This window comes from Hibiscus syriacus, unplaced genomic scaffold (assembly GCF_006381635.1).
Source record: "Hibiscus syriacus cultivar Baekdansim isolate YM2019G1 unplaced genomic scaffold, ASM638163v2 tig00111053_pilon, whole genome shotgun sequence".
NCBI lineage: Eukaryota > Viridiplantae > Streptophyta > Magnoliopsida > Malvales > Malvaceae > Hibiscus > Hibiscus syriacus.
Genome location: NW_024062964.1, coordinates 177,440 through 192,989, shown reverse-complemented (window position 1 = coordinate 192,989; position 15,550 = coordinate 177,440). Strand labels below are relative to the sequence as shown.

Here is a 15,550-nt window from a genome sequence, read left to right as displayed (position 1 = left end):
AAATCCAATCTCTTAAACCCAAATTCCCACATTCTCCATTATCATCATCCATAAAACTTGGCTCTGAGTCATGGGTTCCCATCCAAAACTCAACATATTGCCTATCAGGCTCAATATTAGACCCAGAATTCAAAGCCAAAAGCCTCACCACCTATGCCTCCGTCCCACATCTTCCCCAATCATAGTTTTGAACCTATGCTCTTAGCCGCTTCACCTTTTTGACATTAGCCTTTGCCATTGTTGAACAGAACCCCCAGAAACGAAACTGATTTTGAAGAAAAATGAGAAGAGAAGAGAAGAGAAAGGGCTATGAGAGAATGCTAATACGGAAGGGAGGGGGCCTTTTTTTCTAGTATTTGAAAAGTTTGAAAGGGTACGTAGAGAGAGGGAAACAGACTGGAAAAAGAGATCGAAAAGAAGTGAAGATGAAAATTATGGGGGGAAAATTAAAAGATGACCTTTAGAGATGACACACAATGAAAAGTGTATTCTGTGTATTTGCTAAATTTTTTAGATTATGACTATTAAATATGACACACATTATTGTAAGTCATAAATCGTTAAGATTTTAAGAAACATGACATTTTTTTATGACACGCATGTTTTGCAAGTCATAAATTAGCGTGTGTCATCGTTCGTGTGTCATTAAAGGTATATTTTCTTGTAGTGATAAGAGCTAGGGGTATAGTTGGCATGCCAAGAGTCGAGGGTCTACGCGGTCCTTTGGGACATATATGTATCCTTTGGAACATCTATGAGGTCTTTTGAGACACATACTTGGTCCTTGGAATATTATGGATCTAAAGGAATTTTTTACGTGGTCCTTACGGATATCTTATATGGCACTTCGGTGCATTTCTACGCGGCACTACGGTGCAATTCTACGTGACACTTCGGTGCATTTATACAAGCTATGGTGACAGCATTAGTGCACAACCTCTATAGACTCACATATCTATAGTTCTCACATATGTACATGGGCTAACAACGAGATAACAATAAATATATCACATGTAATGTATATGCTTTTGTGAGATGAATGGTGTTATATGATTTATATGATGATGTGTGTATTGATTGGTTAAATGAATCATATGTTGATTAAAAGAATAGATATAAATGATAAAAATATTGATAGTGAAATAAGGTTAGAGATAAAATTAGGGTGTGATATGTATATGTGTATATTACATTGCATATAATGTGGTATTGTTTTGATGTGGCATCATGAGAGGATATGTTCATGTATGTTTATATAGTTAGAGTTCTTTTATAAGTTTAATGCCTCATTAAGTCATAGACTTAGCGTGTGAGTGTTTCACACGTAGGTTCCGAGAAGATTAAGGAGCTAAGAGGAGCAAGACATGTCAGTTCTCCTTACCAAAGATCAGATCAGAAAAGAATTAATAGTAGGTATTTTTGTAATACAAATTATGGTTGGTATGTAAATAAAGATTTAAATTCGATATGCTCTAATTGAGTTTTTGTAAAATCATAGGATTATAATTTATGCAAATTAGTCAGTTGTATTCAGAAAAAGTTTTAAAATTATTCACTATTTTGTACAAGTAAAGGTTTTGAAAAGTCAATGTAACACCTCAGACTCATATACGGGTAGGGTACGGGTTGGGGGTGTTACACAGATGGGCAGACTAAAAGATTAAACCTGTGTTTGGAACAATACTTGAGAAGTATGTGTTTCCATAAACCTGGTAGTTGGGCAAAGTGGTTACCATTGGTTGAATGGTGGTATAACACTAACTACCATATAACCCTAGGAATTACACCTTTCGAAGCATTGTATGGATACAAGCCTCCTATGATTACTTGGCCTAATGATACTAGTGTCAACACAGTACATGAGATGATGGTGGAAAGGGAACAGTTACAAAGAATACTTAAGGAGAATCTATCTAAGGCTCAAAATCGTATGAAACAGAATGCAGACAAACATAGAAGTGATCGAGAATTTCAAGAAGGAGAGGAGGTTTACCTCAAATTTCATCCCTATAAAAAGTCTTCATTAGCTGTCAGAAAGAATTTGAAGTTGGTTGCGAAATATTATAGACCTTACAAAATACAGAAAAAATAGGGTTAGTTGCATATCAATTAGAATTACCAGCACATTAAAAAATCCACCCTATTTTTCATGTAAGTCTATTGAAGAAGAAGGCAGGTGAAGGAGCAGTTACCTCGAAGAATCCTCCTGAATTAAGTGATGATGGACAGATGAAGGTGTATCCAGCCATCGTCCTTAATAAAAGGATAGTGAAGAGACAGAACCGAGCGGTCACGCAATTGCTGATACAGTGGTCAAATTTGGGGGCTGAAAACACGACTTGGGAAGACTATAATGTGCTGAAGTCTCAGTTTCTAGATTTTGATTCTTTGGGACAAGGATCGGGTGAAGGGGAGGGAGATGTTATGGACATGGCAGAGAAAGGGGCCAAGAAAAGGGAAATGTTAGGGATTTCTGTTGATGGATTAGGGATTTCTGTTGATGGATTAGGGATTTCTGTTGATGGATTGGGGGAAATGAATACTTACATGGAGCAGAAGAAACAATCTTATAATTTGGATCCAGAGACCCGCGTGGAGAACCAACAAGAGTCCAACTGTATCAGAATGAACTTGGCCTGTTCAGGAAGGAGCCACCAGTTTGGGCTTGCTGATGAACAACCCAACACGTGAATGAATGTTGGAATCAGTTGACTACCAGCTGTACAGAATAAATTCTGTTAGATTTGTTTGTACTGAATGAATATAAGGAGATATTGTACTGAAAAACAATCTATTCTGGCAATTAATGAAAATTTCATCTTTTCTCTCAACTCTACTCTTCTCAATTTCTCTAAATCCCTAAATTCTTTCTTGAATTCACTAAGGTTCATAACATAAAAGAGTGCCTCAAAATTTTATTACCAACCAAGAAAATCAGTACAAAATGAGCATTACAACACCACCACCACCTTACATCAGAAGAAACCTCTTAGAAAAAAAAACACAAGCTCATCCAATTCCTATCTTAGCTAATTCATCCGCTTCACAATTCACAACTCTACTGACATGTCTTACAATGACATTCCTATCTACTACCAAAGACCCAATTTCCTTCACTAGTGATCTAAATAAAGCAGGACAAGAACCCGGAATCTTGATCCAAACTAACGCTTTGCTACAATCACTCTCCAAAATAAGTCTTGATGTTTTCTTGCTTCAGTTTGGTTTAATTCGTTTTGTAAAGCCCTTATCCTCTGGTTGTGGAAACTTCCAATTCTGGTAATGGGAAATATAACTTTTACTTGACCATACTACATGCAGGTCATTTTGAAGCAGTACAGGGAAACTCATTGCCATTATTGCTTAAATGAACTACCAGCAGATATAATTCCCTGTGTTTCATGTTCATTGCCGTTATACCGTTCCCAGCGTTGCCAAATGCAAGCAGGTGGAAAAATACGCTTAAGTTATTCTGGTAAAATTAACATCCACAAAAAGAAGCCCAACTGTAATGAAGAGTGTCCAGATATAACTGGAGGCAGTGATTGAATTCCAAAACTTGACCACATTCCAGAACATAAACATGAATGTCAAGGTGTGCACTGGCCTGCAATATTGCCTTCTGATGTAGTTCTGGCTGGTCGAGTAGTAGTGAAATCCATGGAGCAGAAAGTACAATTTACTAATGTTCCTAATCTTTCGGAATTTTTGGTATATTCCTCAAGTTTAATGTGGATGTTAAGTTTAATTCTGTAATGGAAAACTAATGTCAAGGGTTGATATTCCAGCTTATGGCCTGTTGTTTTTCTCCTTGTAGGGGCTTTGTGAGAGTTATTCGAAAATGCCTCCAGAAAACAAATTGGAACTACATATATATTCCATTGTATTTTTATTTTGTCTCCAACGCTCTTACAGTTTGGTGATGTCAATTAATGGAAACTCTACATCACAGGTCCTCTATCATTCTTTCTCTTATATCCATTTATATTTAGTGGGAAATTATTCTACAATCTCAATAGTTTTCTTTCTACCATTAAGTATAGTCTTACTGTACCTTTTAACCTCTTCCTGTAATTGCCTTTTTAATGCTTGATTCTGTTCACCTTAGCTATGAAATTGAGACTGATAACCGTTGTTTTGCTATCAAAATAATTTCCGACTTCTTAATAAATAAAAAGGAAAAGGTAGTATAGAGAAACATGGTCGATTCACAGGGACTGTGATGTTTCTGATATAATAAAACTCTTTCTTGATTTTATAAGAAGATAAAATTTCAGTTGAAGTTGAAAAGATATATTAAAATAAAATACATAATAAAAAAGGAAAAATAATATAATAATAAATATTAATAGTAATAAATATAAAATGGGATTTTTAAAAGTTGTTTTTAAAATAAAAAATAAGAATTAAATAAAAGAAAAATAATTAAATAAACAAATTAAAGAGATTGAGATAAAAGGAAACTTATTGTGAAAGGAGCCTCAGACTTCAGCTTTGTCTCAAATTCATCAGATCATCGAAACAGATTTTTACTTCAAGATTCACGTCAGCTTACAAGGACAAATCTTAATTAAAACACTTAAAACTATTTAAACTAAAATACCTAAAACAAATATAAAATATAAAAATAATATCCTAAAACTTAATTAAAATACTAAAACCTATTTAAACTAAAATACCTAAAAATAAGATAAAATATAAAAATAATATCCTAAAACTTAATTCAAACACTATAACCTATTTAAACTAAAATACATAAAACAAATATAATATTTAAAATATTATCTTAAAATTTGAGTTTAATTCAAATCCGAATTACAGCAAACTTTGATTTCGAAAATAAAAAAACTGCAGAATTGTGTCATTTTTGTGCAATTTTTAGAATCTTATGTCATGTACAGAAAATGAATTAAAATGAACAAATAAGCCACAAAAATCAATGATTAAAGAGTAATTTGAAAGCAAAATATTAACTAAATTAAGTACTTATAAGAGAAAGTTTTGTGATGTTTAAATATGAATCAAACCCTAAAAAATAAATAAATAGACACCGAAGGATAATCCATTCCTAAACAATTCAGGAAGCAAGAGAAGGGTTGGAATCCTTTTTGCTTAATGTGGAGCTTCTCGGAGCTAGCTTTATTTATGTATATTCCTAGGAGATAGGTAAAGACTTCCGTATATATTCTCGGTCAAGGTTTTTGCTTGACATGATTTTAGCCCATGTTACCTCTCTTCACTTTGTCAATATGGCTGACGTGCAAGGTCTTGGTGAAAAAACAAACAAAACCATAAAAATACTTGCAAGATTTAATCCATTCTCTCTGTCTCTCTCATATATGCTATCCATATGTTCAGTGCTTTCAATAACCAGGATTATATATATAAATTTTCAACATGTTGAATGATTTTGTCATTGCGATTCAAGTTATTGATGCATAGTCATAGTAGTCACATCACCCTTTTAAGATGTCTTTATGTCTCAGTATTTCCCATTTTTTCCATTCAACAATTAAGTTCTGGATCAGATGCCCATGTGGTTTCTGATTGATATAAGTGCTTTGCACATTTTTGGCACCGCCCAAAGATTTCTTATTTTGGATGCTTGCACTGTTCATATGGCCTAATTTCCTTTACTGCTGAACTGATATTCATTAATCATTGGGATCTGTTTTCTGATTCACATGCAGATTGTCATACTTCTATCACAAATTAGAGTGAATTCTATGGCAATTGTCCGTATGAAATCCAATGATTTTCATGACCAGCAAGATTGGTTTCAAAAGTTATCCTCTGGTGAGGCAGACGTAGCAAGTAGTCTGGAACAGGTTTGTTTTATTGTATGCTTTTCATTTTTTCTCATTTAGTGCTTTTTTCCCTGTGTTTGTCATATTCTTTAATAACTTGTTTTTCATTCCTTACCTTTTTATTTCCTTTGCAATGTTGTTGCAAGTAGTTGAAAGCTATGTGTCAGATTGGCATTCCTAAGAGTTAAAAGTTTAAGGGCTTTTAATTATATCTTCTTTCTTTTTCTTGGCATTCCTAATGATGAACTGTAATGGGGGTGTTAAGTCCATTCTGTCATTCTGACATCTCTAGGAATAACTTGATCTGATTTGGCCAATGGCTTCTTAGATTTGCTTAGGCTAGTTTACGGTAATGAGTTGCCACTGTCCAAATATTTTAGGTGAACATTTCTACGTAGAAATATACAGACAAAGACTTTTGCACTGCACCTTGCATTATTTTGTCTGTACTGTGGAATTAAAATATAAGCTTCAGAATTGCCAATACATCACATATCAAGGAGCTCCAATCTATTTTTGGACATTTTTTTTAATTTTGGATACTGTAGGCATAAAAAATACCGGTGGGTATTTGTGGATGTAGTCAATAGCATACAAACCAAAGAAAAAAGTTTGTGTTATTTATTTATTTAATTTAGACAATTAATTTGATCTGTTTTTAGTTTCAATTTCGGGAACTATACTCTTCAGTTTGGTTTAAAAAGTTCCTTCCAAACTGTACCATGACACCCATGGGGAAACATTCTCACTTATTCTCACTTGCTATGCATTAACTGATACCTTTATAGTTTGATTTTGTACTGAACATGTCAATCTTTTCATTAGTTTATGTTTTTCCCAGGTCAGAGTAGGTCAGGCTCTTTACAGAGCTGCCAATTTGTTCAACCGTTCCTGCAAACCAAACATTCATGCATATTATATTTCGCGTTCACTCTGACTACAAACAACCAAGTTCGTGGCTGGAGGTTGCCCCCTGGAATTGTCTTATGGACCTCAGGTACTCTCTCTTACATACATTCTTCTTGTAGGGGAATGGTGATGTTACTTCTTCTCCCAAGTTGTGTTACATTTAATCTTTTGCAAACAAGGCAAGATCAATTTCCTTAATTTAAAGTTCAATTATACAGGTTGAGCAATGGGACTGCAAAGACCGCCTTAAATTTCTTGAAGAAGAGTACTTTTTTCGATGTTGGTGTCGTGGTTGTTCAAAAGTGAATGTGTCTGATCTTGTAATTAGTGGATTTTGTTGCATTAGTCCAAATTGTTCTGGAGTGGTTTTGGATAATCTTGTTGCTAATTGTGAGAAGAAGAAACATAACATTCTAGAAACAATCAGCAATGAGTCCCATTTGCAAGTACTTATTAGTTGTCATGCAACTAATAATAGTTTCATAATGCATAATAATGGTTCATAATGCATTGTAAGTTGGCAACAATAATGGTTCATAGTTGGCACTAATAATGGTTGAAAAGTGACATGGAAAAATTACACATTTTAGTCACTAAACTTTAGGGTATTTATAAGATTAGTCCTTAAGCTTCAATTATAAATACCCTAGCTCATTTAGCTTCAAAATCATCCCAAACCATTCTAGCTTTCTTCCAATACTAGAGAGAATTTAGAGAGTTTCTTGAGAGTTGTTTTCTCCTTTTTATCAAGAGAGAATTATCATTGTTTTCTCATAGGGAGATTCAGAGAAGTTGTAATTCCTATTTTCTCACAGTGAAATTCTTCTACTGTTGCCCGTGGTTTTTACCCTATATTATTTAGGGGTTTTCCACGTAAATTTTGTGTCTTCTTTATCTTCATTTTTATTTTCTCAAATTATCAGTTGCGATTTTGCTCTATCCGATAGCCGCCTTCCGTAACAATTGGTATCAGAGCCAGATTAGAGTGTGTAATACCTGCTTATTGTCTTTCTGGTTGCCACCAAAAGATGGATCCTCCAACATAAGAAAGTAATAAGGTATTACCCATTCTTTGAAGGTTCTAGAGAACTATTCATGATAGTGAAATAGTGAGACCTATCCGTAAAAGAAGCTATAACAACAAAATTTGATATTGAAAAATTCAATGAGAGAAATTTCTCATTGTGGAAATTGAAAATGAAGGTCATCCTGAGGAAAGACGGTTGTCTAGCAGCTATCAGTGAAAGACCGGTAGATTTCATAAATGACAACAAATGGATCGAAATGGACGGAAATGCTATGGCAAACTTTCATCTAGCATTAGCAGATGAAGTATTGTCAAGCATCGAGGAGAAGAAGACAATTAAGGAGATATGAGATCATCTCACCAAACTGTACGAGGCCACATTGCTGCACAATAAAATTTTCCTTAAGAGAAAATTAACACTCTCCGGATGTCAAAATCTACTTCAGTGACAAAGCACTTAAACACACTGAACACGTTATTTTCTCAGCTTACATCCTTAAGATGTACAATAGGAGAACAAGAACGTGTTGAACTTCTAGTTCAAAGTCTACTTGATTCGTATGATCAACTCATCATCAACTTGACAAATAGTAATGTCACCAGTCTAGTCTTCGATGATGTTGCAGCTATTTTTCTACAAGAAGAAAATTGGCGCAAGAACAAGGAAGACAAACAAGTAAATCTGCAACAAGCAAAAGCGTTGACAACAATGAGAGGGAGATCAATAGAACGTGGCCAAATTAGCAGTCACAAACATGGTAGATCGAAGTCGAGGAGCAAAAAGAATTTAAAGTGCTACAATTGTGGAAAGAATGGTCACTTGAAGAATGATTGTTGGAGTCTAAATAAAAACTTCAATCCACAAGGCAATACCGCAAACACTTCAGATGATGGAGATGCTCTATGTTATGAAGCGTCAACCACCGTGGAAGGTAGAAAGAGATATAAAAATATATGACTCATTGATTCAGGAGCAACATATCACATAACCTCAAGAAGAGAATGGTTCCATAATTATGAACCTGTCTCAGGAGGACCTGTGTATAGTTGCAATGATCATGCCTTAGAGATCGTTGGCTTAGGAACCATCAAATTGAAGATGTATGATGGAACAATTAAAGTTGTTTGAGATGTACAACACGTGAAAGGCCTGAAGAAAAATTTATTATCCTACGGATTGTTGGATAATAATGCAAGCAAGATTGAAACACAGAAAGGAATCATAAAGGTGTTCCGTGGAGCGCTTGTGGTGCTGAAAGGTGAAAAGATAACAACAAACTTGTATATGCTGAAGAGAGAGACTTTGCTAGAAGCAGAAGCCTCTGTTGCCTCATGTAGTTCAGATTCTGCAATACTATGGCATCAGAAACTTAGAAACATGTCAGAACAAGGAATGAAAGTCCTTGTGGAGCAAAAGCTTCTTCCAGGCTTAACAAAGGTAACACTTCCTTTGTGTGAGCATTGCATAACAAGTAAGCAGCACCGATTGAAATTCAAAAAATAAAATTTTAGAGGTAAAAGTGTTCTAGAATTGGTTCACTCTGACGTATGGCAAGCACCAGTTACATCCCTAGGCGGAGCAAAATACTTTGTCTCATTTATTGATGACTACTCCAGGAGATGTTGGGTGTACCCTATTAAGAAGAAGTCAAACGTGTTTTCAACTTTCAAAAACTTCAAGGCGTGGGTGGAACTTGATTCTGAAAATAAGATCAAGTGTTTCAGAACAGATAATGGAGGAGAATACACAAGTGAAGAATTTGATGACTTTTGCAGGAAAGAATACACCAAAAGATAGTTCACAGTGGTGAGCACTCCTCAACAAAATGGAGTGGCAGAGCGGATGAAGAGAACCTTGTTAGAAAGAACAAGAGCAATGTTGAGGGATGCAAGCCTAGAAAAATCATTATGGGCAGAAGCAGTCAATATCGCCTGTTATTTGGTGAATCGAGCTCCATCAACTGCAATAGAGCTGAAGACACCAATGGAGATGTGGACTGGTAAATCAACTGATTATTCAAACCTCCATGTATTTGGAAGTATTGTGTACGTGATGTACAACTCCCAAGAAATCTCAAAACTGGATCCAAAATCCAGGAAATGCAAATTCTTGGGGTATGCTGATGGTGTAAAGGGGTATCACTTGTGGGATCCCACTGCCCACAAAGTGATCATCAACAGAGATGTTATCTTTGTAGAAGATAAACTACAAAGAAAAGAAGAAGATGGTAGCGCTGAAAAGTCAGAGACTACACAGATACATGTGGAAAAGGATGTTGAAAAAAGAGATTCTTCTGAAGCAGAACCATCACATGATGAACAAGAACCAAAGAGTTCTGAAGCTCCAACAACTCGTCAATCAGATCATGTGAGAAGACGTCCCAATTGGCACTCAGATTATGTTATAGAAGGAAATATTGCATACTGCCTTTTAACAGAGGATGGTGAGCCATCAACATACCAGGTGGCAATAAACAACTCAGATGTTTCACTATGGATGATGGCGATGCAAGAAGAAATTGAAGTCCTTCATAAAAATAATACATGGGACCTTGTGCCACTACCACAAGGAAGGAAGCCAATTGTTAACAAATGGATCTTCAAAATCAAGCGAAATGGTGACGATCAAGTTGAGAGGTATCGTGCAAGACTGGTGGTCAAAGGATATGCTAAAAAAGAAGGTATTGATTTTAATGAAATCTTTTCTCCTGTGGTTCGACTAACAACAATTCGAGTAGTTTTGACAATGTGTGCTACATTGAATTTACATCTAGAGCAGCTAGATGTTAAAACAACTTTTCTTCATGGAAATCTTGAAGAAGAGATTTACATGCTCCAGCCTGAAGGTTTTGAAGAAAAAGAAAAGAAGAACTTGGTTTGCAGGTTGAACAAATCTCTGTACGGTCTAAAGCAGGCGCCGAGGTGTTGGTATAAGAGATTTGATTCCTTCATTATGTGCCTGTGATACAACAGACTTAATGTAAATCTTTGTGCTTATATCAAGAGGTCTGGTGATAACGATTTTGTTATTTTGCTATTGTATGTGGATGACATATTGGTTGCAGGACCCAACAAAGATATTGAAGAATTGAAGGCACAACTAGCTAGGGAATTTGAAATGAAGGACATGGGATCAGCAAACAAGATTCTAGGGATGTAAATTCACCGAGACAGAAGTAATAGGAAGATTTGGCTTTCACAAAAGAATTACTTGAAGAATATCTTGTCACGATTAAGCATGCAAGATTGTAAGCCAATTTCTACCCCTCTTCCTATTAACTTCAAATTATCCTCCAGTATGAGTCCTAGCAGTGAAGAAGAGAGGATGGAGATGTCTCGAGTACCGTATGCATCAGCAGTGGGAAGTTTAATGTTCGCTATGATATGCACAAGACCAGACATTGTACAAGCAGTGGGAGTGGTTAGTCAGTACATGGCAAATCTAGGAAAAGAGTATTGGAATACAGTAAAGAGGATCCTGAGATATATCAAAGGGAACTCAAATGTTGTATTATGTTACGGAAGATCAAACATACTAATCAATGGGTATATAGATTCTACTATGCAAGGGATTTGGATAAAAACAAATCTACTACATAATATGTGTTCAAAGTTGATGGTGGAGCTGTAAGTTGTGTTTCAAAATTGTAGTCAGTTGTGGCTACATCCAATACAGAGGCAGAATATGTAGCAGCTACACAAGCCAGTAAAGAAGCAATCTAATTGAAAATGCTATTGGAGGAGCTTGGGCACAATCAAGAGTATGTCTCTTTGTTTTGTGACAGTCAAAGCACCTTGCATTTAGCAAAGAATCCAACATTTCATTCAAGGACAAAGCACATACGAGTTCAATATCATTTCATTCATGAAAAGGTAGAAGAAGGGACAATAGATATGCAGAAGATCCATACCAAAGACAGCATAGCATATTTCATGACGAAAGCGATCAATGCTGATAAATTTACTTGGTGTCGATCCTCTTGTGGCCTGTCAGAGACGTAAGAAACATGATGGTACAAGGTAGAAAGAATGATGTGAATATATGATTGTTCTAATCAAATCTTCAAGTGAGAGATTATTAGTTGTCATGCAACTAATAATAGTTGCATAATGCATAATAATGATTCATAATGCATTGTAAGTTGGCAACAATAATGGTTCATAGTTGGAACTAATAATGGTTGAAAAGTGACATGGCAAAATTACACATTTTAGTCATTATACTTTAGGGTATTTACAAGATTAGTCCTTAAGCTTCAACTATAAATACCCTAGCTCATTTAGCTTCAAAATCATCCCAAAGCATTCTAGCTTTCTTCCAATACTAGAGAGAATTTAGAGAGTTTCTTAAGAGTTGTTTTCTCCTTTTTATCAAAAGAGAATTATCATTGTTTTCTCCTTGGTAGATTGAGAGAAGTTGTAATTCCTATTTTCTCATAGTGAAATTCTTCTACCATTGCCCGTGGTTTTTACCCTATATTATTTAGAGGTTTTCCACGTAAATTTTGTGTCTTCTTTATCTTCATTTTTATTTTCTCAAATCATCAGTTGCGATTTTGCTCTATCCGATAGCCGTCTTCCGCAACAGTACTTGAGTTTTTCTTGGTGTAATTTAGTAGGCATTACCTATATAGTAGAAGAATGACTGCAAACTAGCTACTTATGCTAAATTTTTAATAAAATATGTTTAATATTCATATTTATGAATGGTTCAGAGAAATTCTAACTACATTTCAATCAGTTCCAATAAAAGATGAATGATGCTGGCAGAATGAATTTTACTTAATTAATTAATGCACTTTTTGTAAGAACTGAGCTAGCAAGTCTTACTTTTGTGAATATTACTATGTAGTTTACCAGCTCTTTGTGGGGTATTATTTTGTTGGTTTTGCAGAGTTAATCAGATAGATCATGCACATAGCTTCCTTCATATTGATACTGACGTCATTCTATCTCCTGGTATGTGAGCCAGATGATACTGACGTCAAGAAAGTGGCTCACGTATCAATTGATCAAGCACATAGTCCCTTCATATTGATCCCGGGTATTGTTTGAACTGTGGTTCCTATTGCAACCTTTCATCTAGGAGCGAAGAAGTTAAAAAAGCTTGGATTGATCTCAGAAGGTACACAATTAATTTTTACTTGAGCTTTTTTGGTTTTCATGATTATATATATATATATATATATATTCGGAATCTTGTAATTTTTTAAAATATCTCATTAGGATTATCATCTTTGATTCTAAGGTGTACTTTTCTCATTCATTTAGAATTATGTTGTAACAATATACTGTCCAGCTGTAGAGAAGCATATATGTTTTACCTACTATGTGTTCATTGCTCGATAGATTGCAGGATTCGATGGCTTCCAAAGATATGTGCAGTACTATTCTCGCAGATGCCTTGAGATCTCTTGGTATTTTAAGATCAATTTTGCATGGATATAACAAAGGCGTTGCAGAAGTAAGTTTCATCGACTAGTTATTAACACCTTCCTTGCATCCAATGTGAGTTTTGTAAGAGTTACCGACCAGTAATACGAGATGTAACCATCTATGACATCTTCTTTTGCAGGCAGAGGACATTCTGGCAAAGGCATTTTGTTTTATTGGAGATTTTCGGTCCGCTAAAGACCATTGTCAATCTTCGATTGATGTAACTGTTTACCAGTCTAGGAATTCTTATGGTGTTGTGTATGCATAAACTACTTCACACATTTAAGATTCCAGGAATCGCATCACTAGGTTAGGAGGATCACCGTTTCTCATTATTTACTGAAATTTGAAAACTCTCGAGGAATTTTAGTCATTTGGGTAATTATAAAGTCGATTAAGGATGCTCAAATAAAATTTTCATGGTTTTGTTACTGGTTGCAGATACTGGAAATGCTATTTGGGTCCAATCACATTGCAATTGGAAATGAATTAGTTAAGCTTTCATCTATTGAGTTAGCCTTGGATGATTGTACTGCATTCAACAACATAAATCGAGTGAGTGCAATATTTTCTAAACATTATGGGCCACATGCAGCCACTATATTTCCTTATCTACTGGTCTTGAGAGAGAAAGGTGCCGTGTTATTAGCTGAAAATGCCAAAACCTTTTCTCTCTCTTATCAATTAGTGTCCATTGATGTTTCTGTAAGCATCTTTTGGTAAACTGACACCTCATATTTCATAGTCATACCACTCCACAATATGTTTATACAGGGGAGAGGTGACGCCGGACAGAATAATGATTATCCTGCAGGCGCTCCAACAGATGATTTACAAGATAAAATTTGCCCAAAAAAACCAGAGAAAAAAGTCTCTAGGGTTTAATAAAATATTATAAAATCAAACAATCCCCCAAAATCAGTCCACAAGCCGGACTGTTATAGCCAAAAATCATCTTTATTCGATTTTTGCCAAAAATAGCAAAATCCCGAAAATCACTCTAAATTGAAATTCGAAATAAAATAAGCAATCTCCAAAAAATCCGGTTTAAATCGGATTTAAATTGACTTCCTAATTGACAATCGAAATATTACCATAAATAGTAAAAAATATCTAAATCTAGTGATTTGGAGGGGAAACGATAGAATTTGAGGTTGAAAAAAAGGCCACATGGAGCATAACTCATGTGGAGAGCGTGCGCGTCGAAAAGAGCTTTTCGGATTGGGGTCTTATGCGCGATTCTGACATATATAGCCAAAGTTATGGCCAAAAGACTGAAACATACTCAAAACGACCCTAATGAGGAACATGTCACAATCAATTCCCGCCTTTACGCTGATCTGCCAATTCATGGTATCTCAACGCCATCAAAGTGCAATCTGACAGCTCAGCATCATCTGTCTCGGATCCCCCTGCATCAGTCACCCCGGGTTGGAAAGAACTCGTCCTTGAGTTCAGAGTAGTGTCATCAGAATCCACAAAACAATGACTCAGGTGCTTCACATTAAAGACATCAGAAGTCTTCAAGTGGCTGGGAAGGTGCAACCTGTAAGCATTATCATTGATTTTCTGCACGACCTCACAAGGTCTAATCTTCCGATCCTTAAGCTTATTATACTCACCAACAGGAAAACGATCACGAGTTAATACAGCCCAAACAAAATTACCAACATCAAAAAGTACCTGACGACGATGATTGTCGACCCGAGTCTTGTACTTGGTATTGCTCTCATGAATGGTCTGTTTCACCTGCTCATGGATACCCCGAAGATACTTTGCCATCTTATCTGCTTTAGGACTGAAACGACCTATACGTGGAATAGGGGATAAGTCCAGCACCCCGGATGGGTTCTGGCCATAGACAATCTCAAATGGGCTTAAACATGTGGTTCTATTTTTTGATATGTTGTAGGAAAATTCTTCCTGAGGCAATGCCAAATCCCACTGCTTCGGCTTTGTTCCTGCCAAACACCTCAAAAGGTTTCCCAAACTTTGGTTCACCACCTCGGTCTGGCCATCCGTCTGGGGTGGGTAGGCGCTACTGAAATTCAACTACGTTCCCAGTTTCCCCCACAGGCTCTTCCAGAAATGACTGATGAACTTAGTATCACGATTTAAAGTGATGGATTGAGGAACACCATGTAAACGCACAATCTCCTTGAAATAAAGATGGGTAATCCGGTCAGCATCCATAGTCTTTTTGCAAGCTACAAAATGAGCCATCTTGGAAAACCTGTCAACCACAACAAAGATAGAATCTGAGGCCCTTTGGGTGCGGGGTAAGCCTAGTACAAAATCCATGCTGACATTGAACCAAAGAGCTTCAGGAACAGGTAAGGGAGTGTACAAGCCCGCATTGGTGAGAAATCCC

General features: G+C 35.9%; 1 pseudogene; it reads left to right on the top strand.

Moving 5' to 3' along the window:
- LOC120151324 overlaps positions 1–13,902 on the top strand; it is a 40,019-nt pseudogene extending 26,117 nt beyond the window's left edge.
- Positions 13,903–15,550: the final 1,648 nt, after the last annotated feature.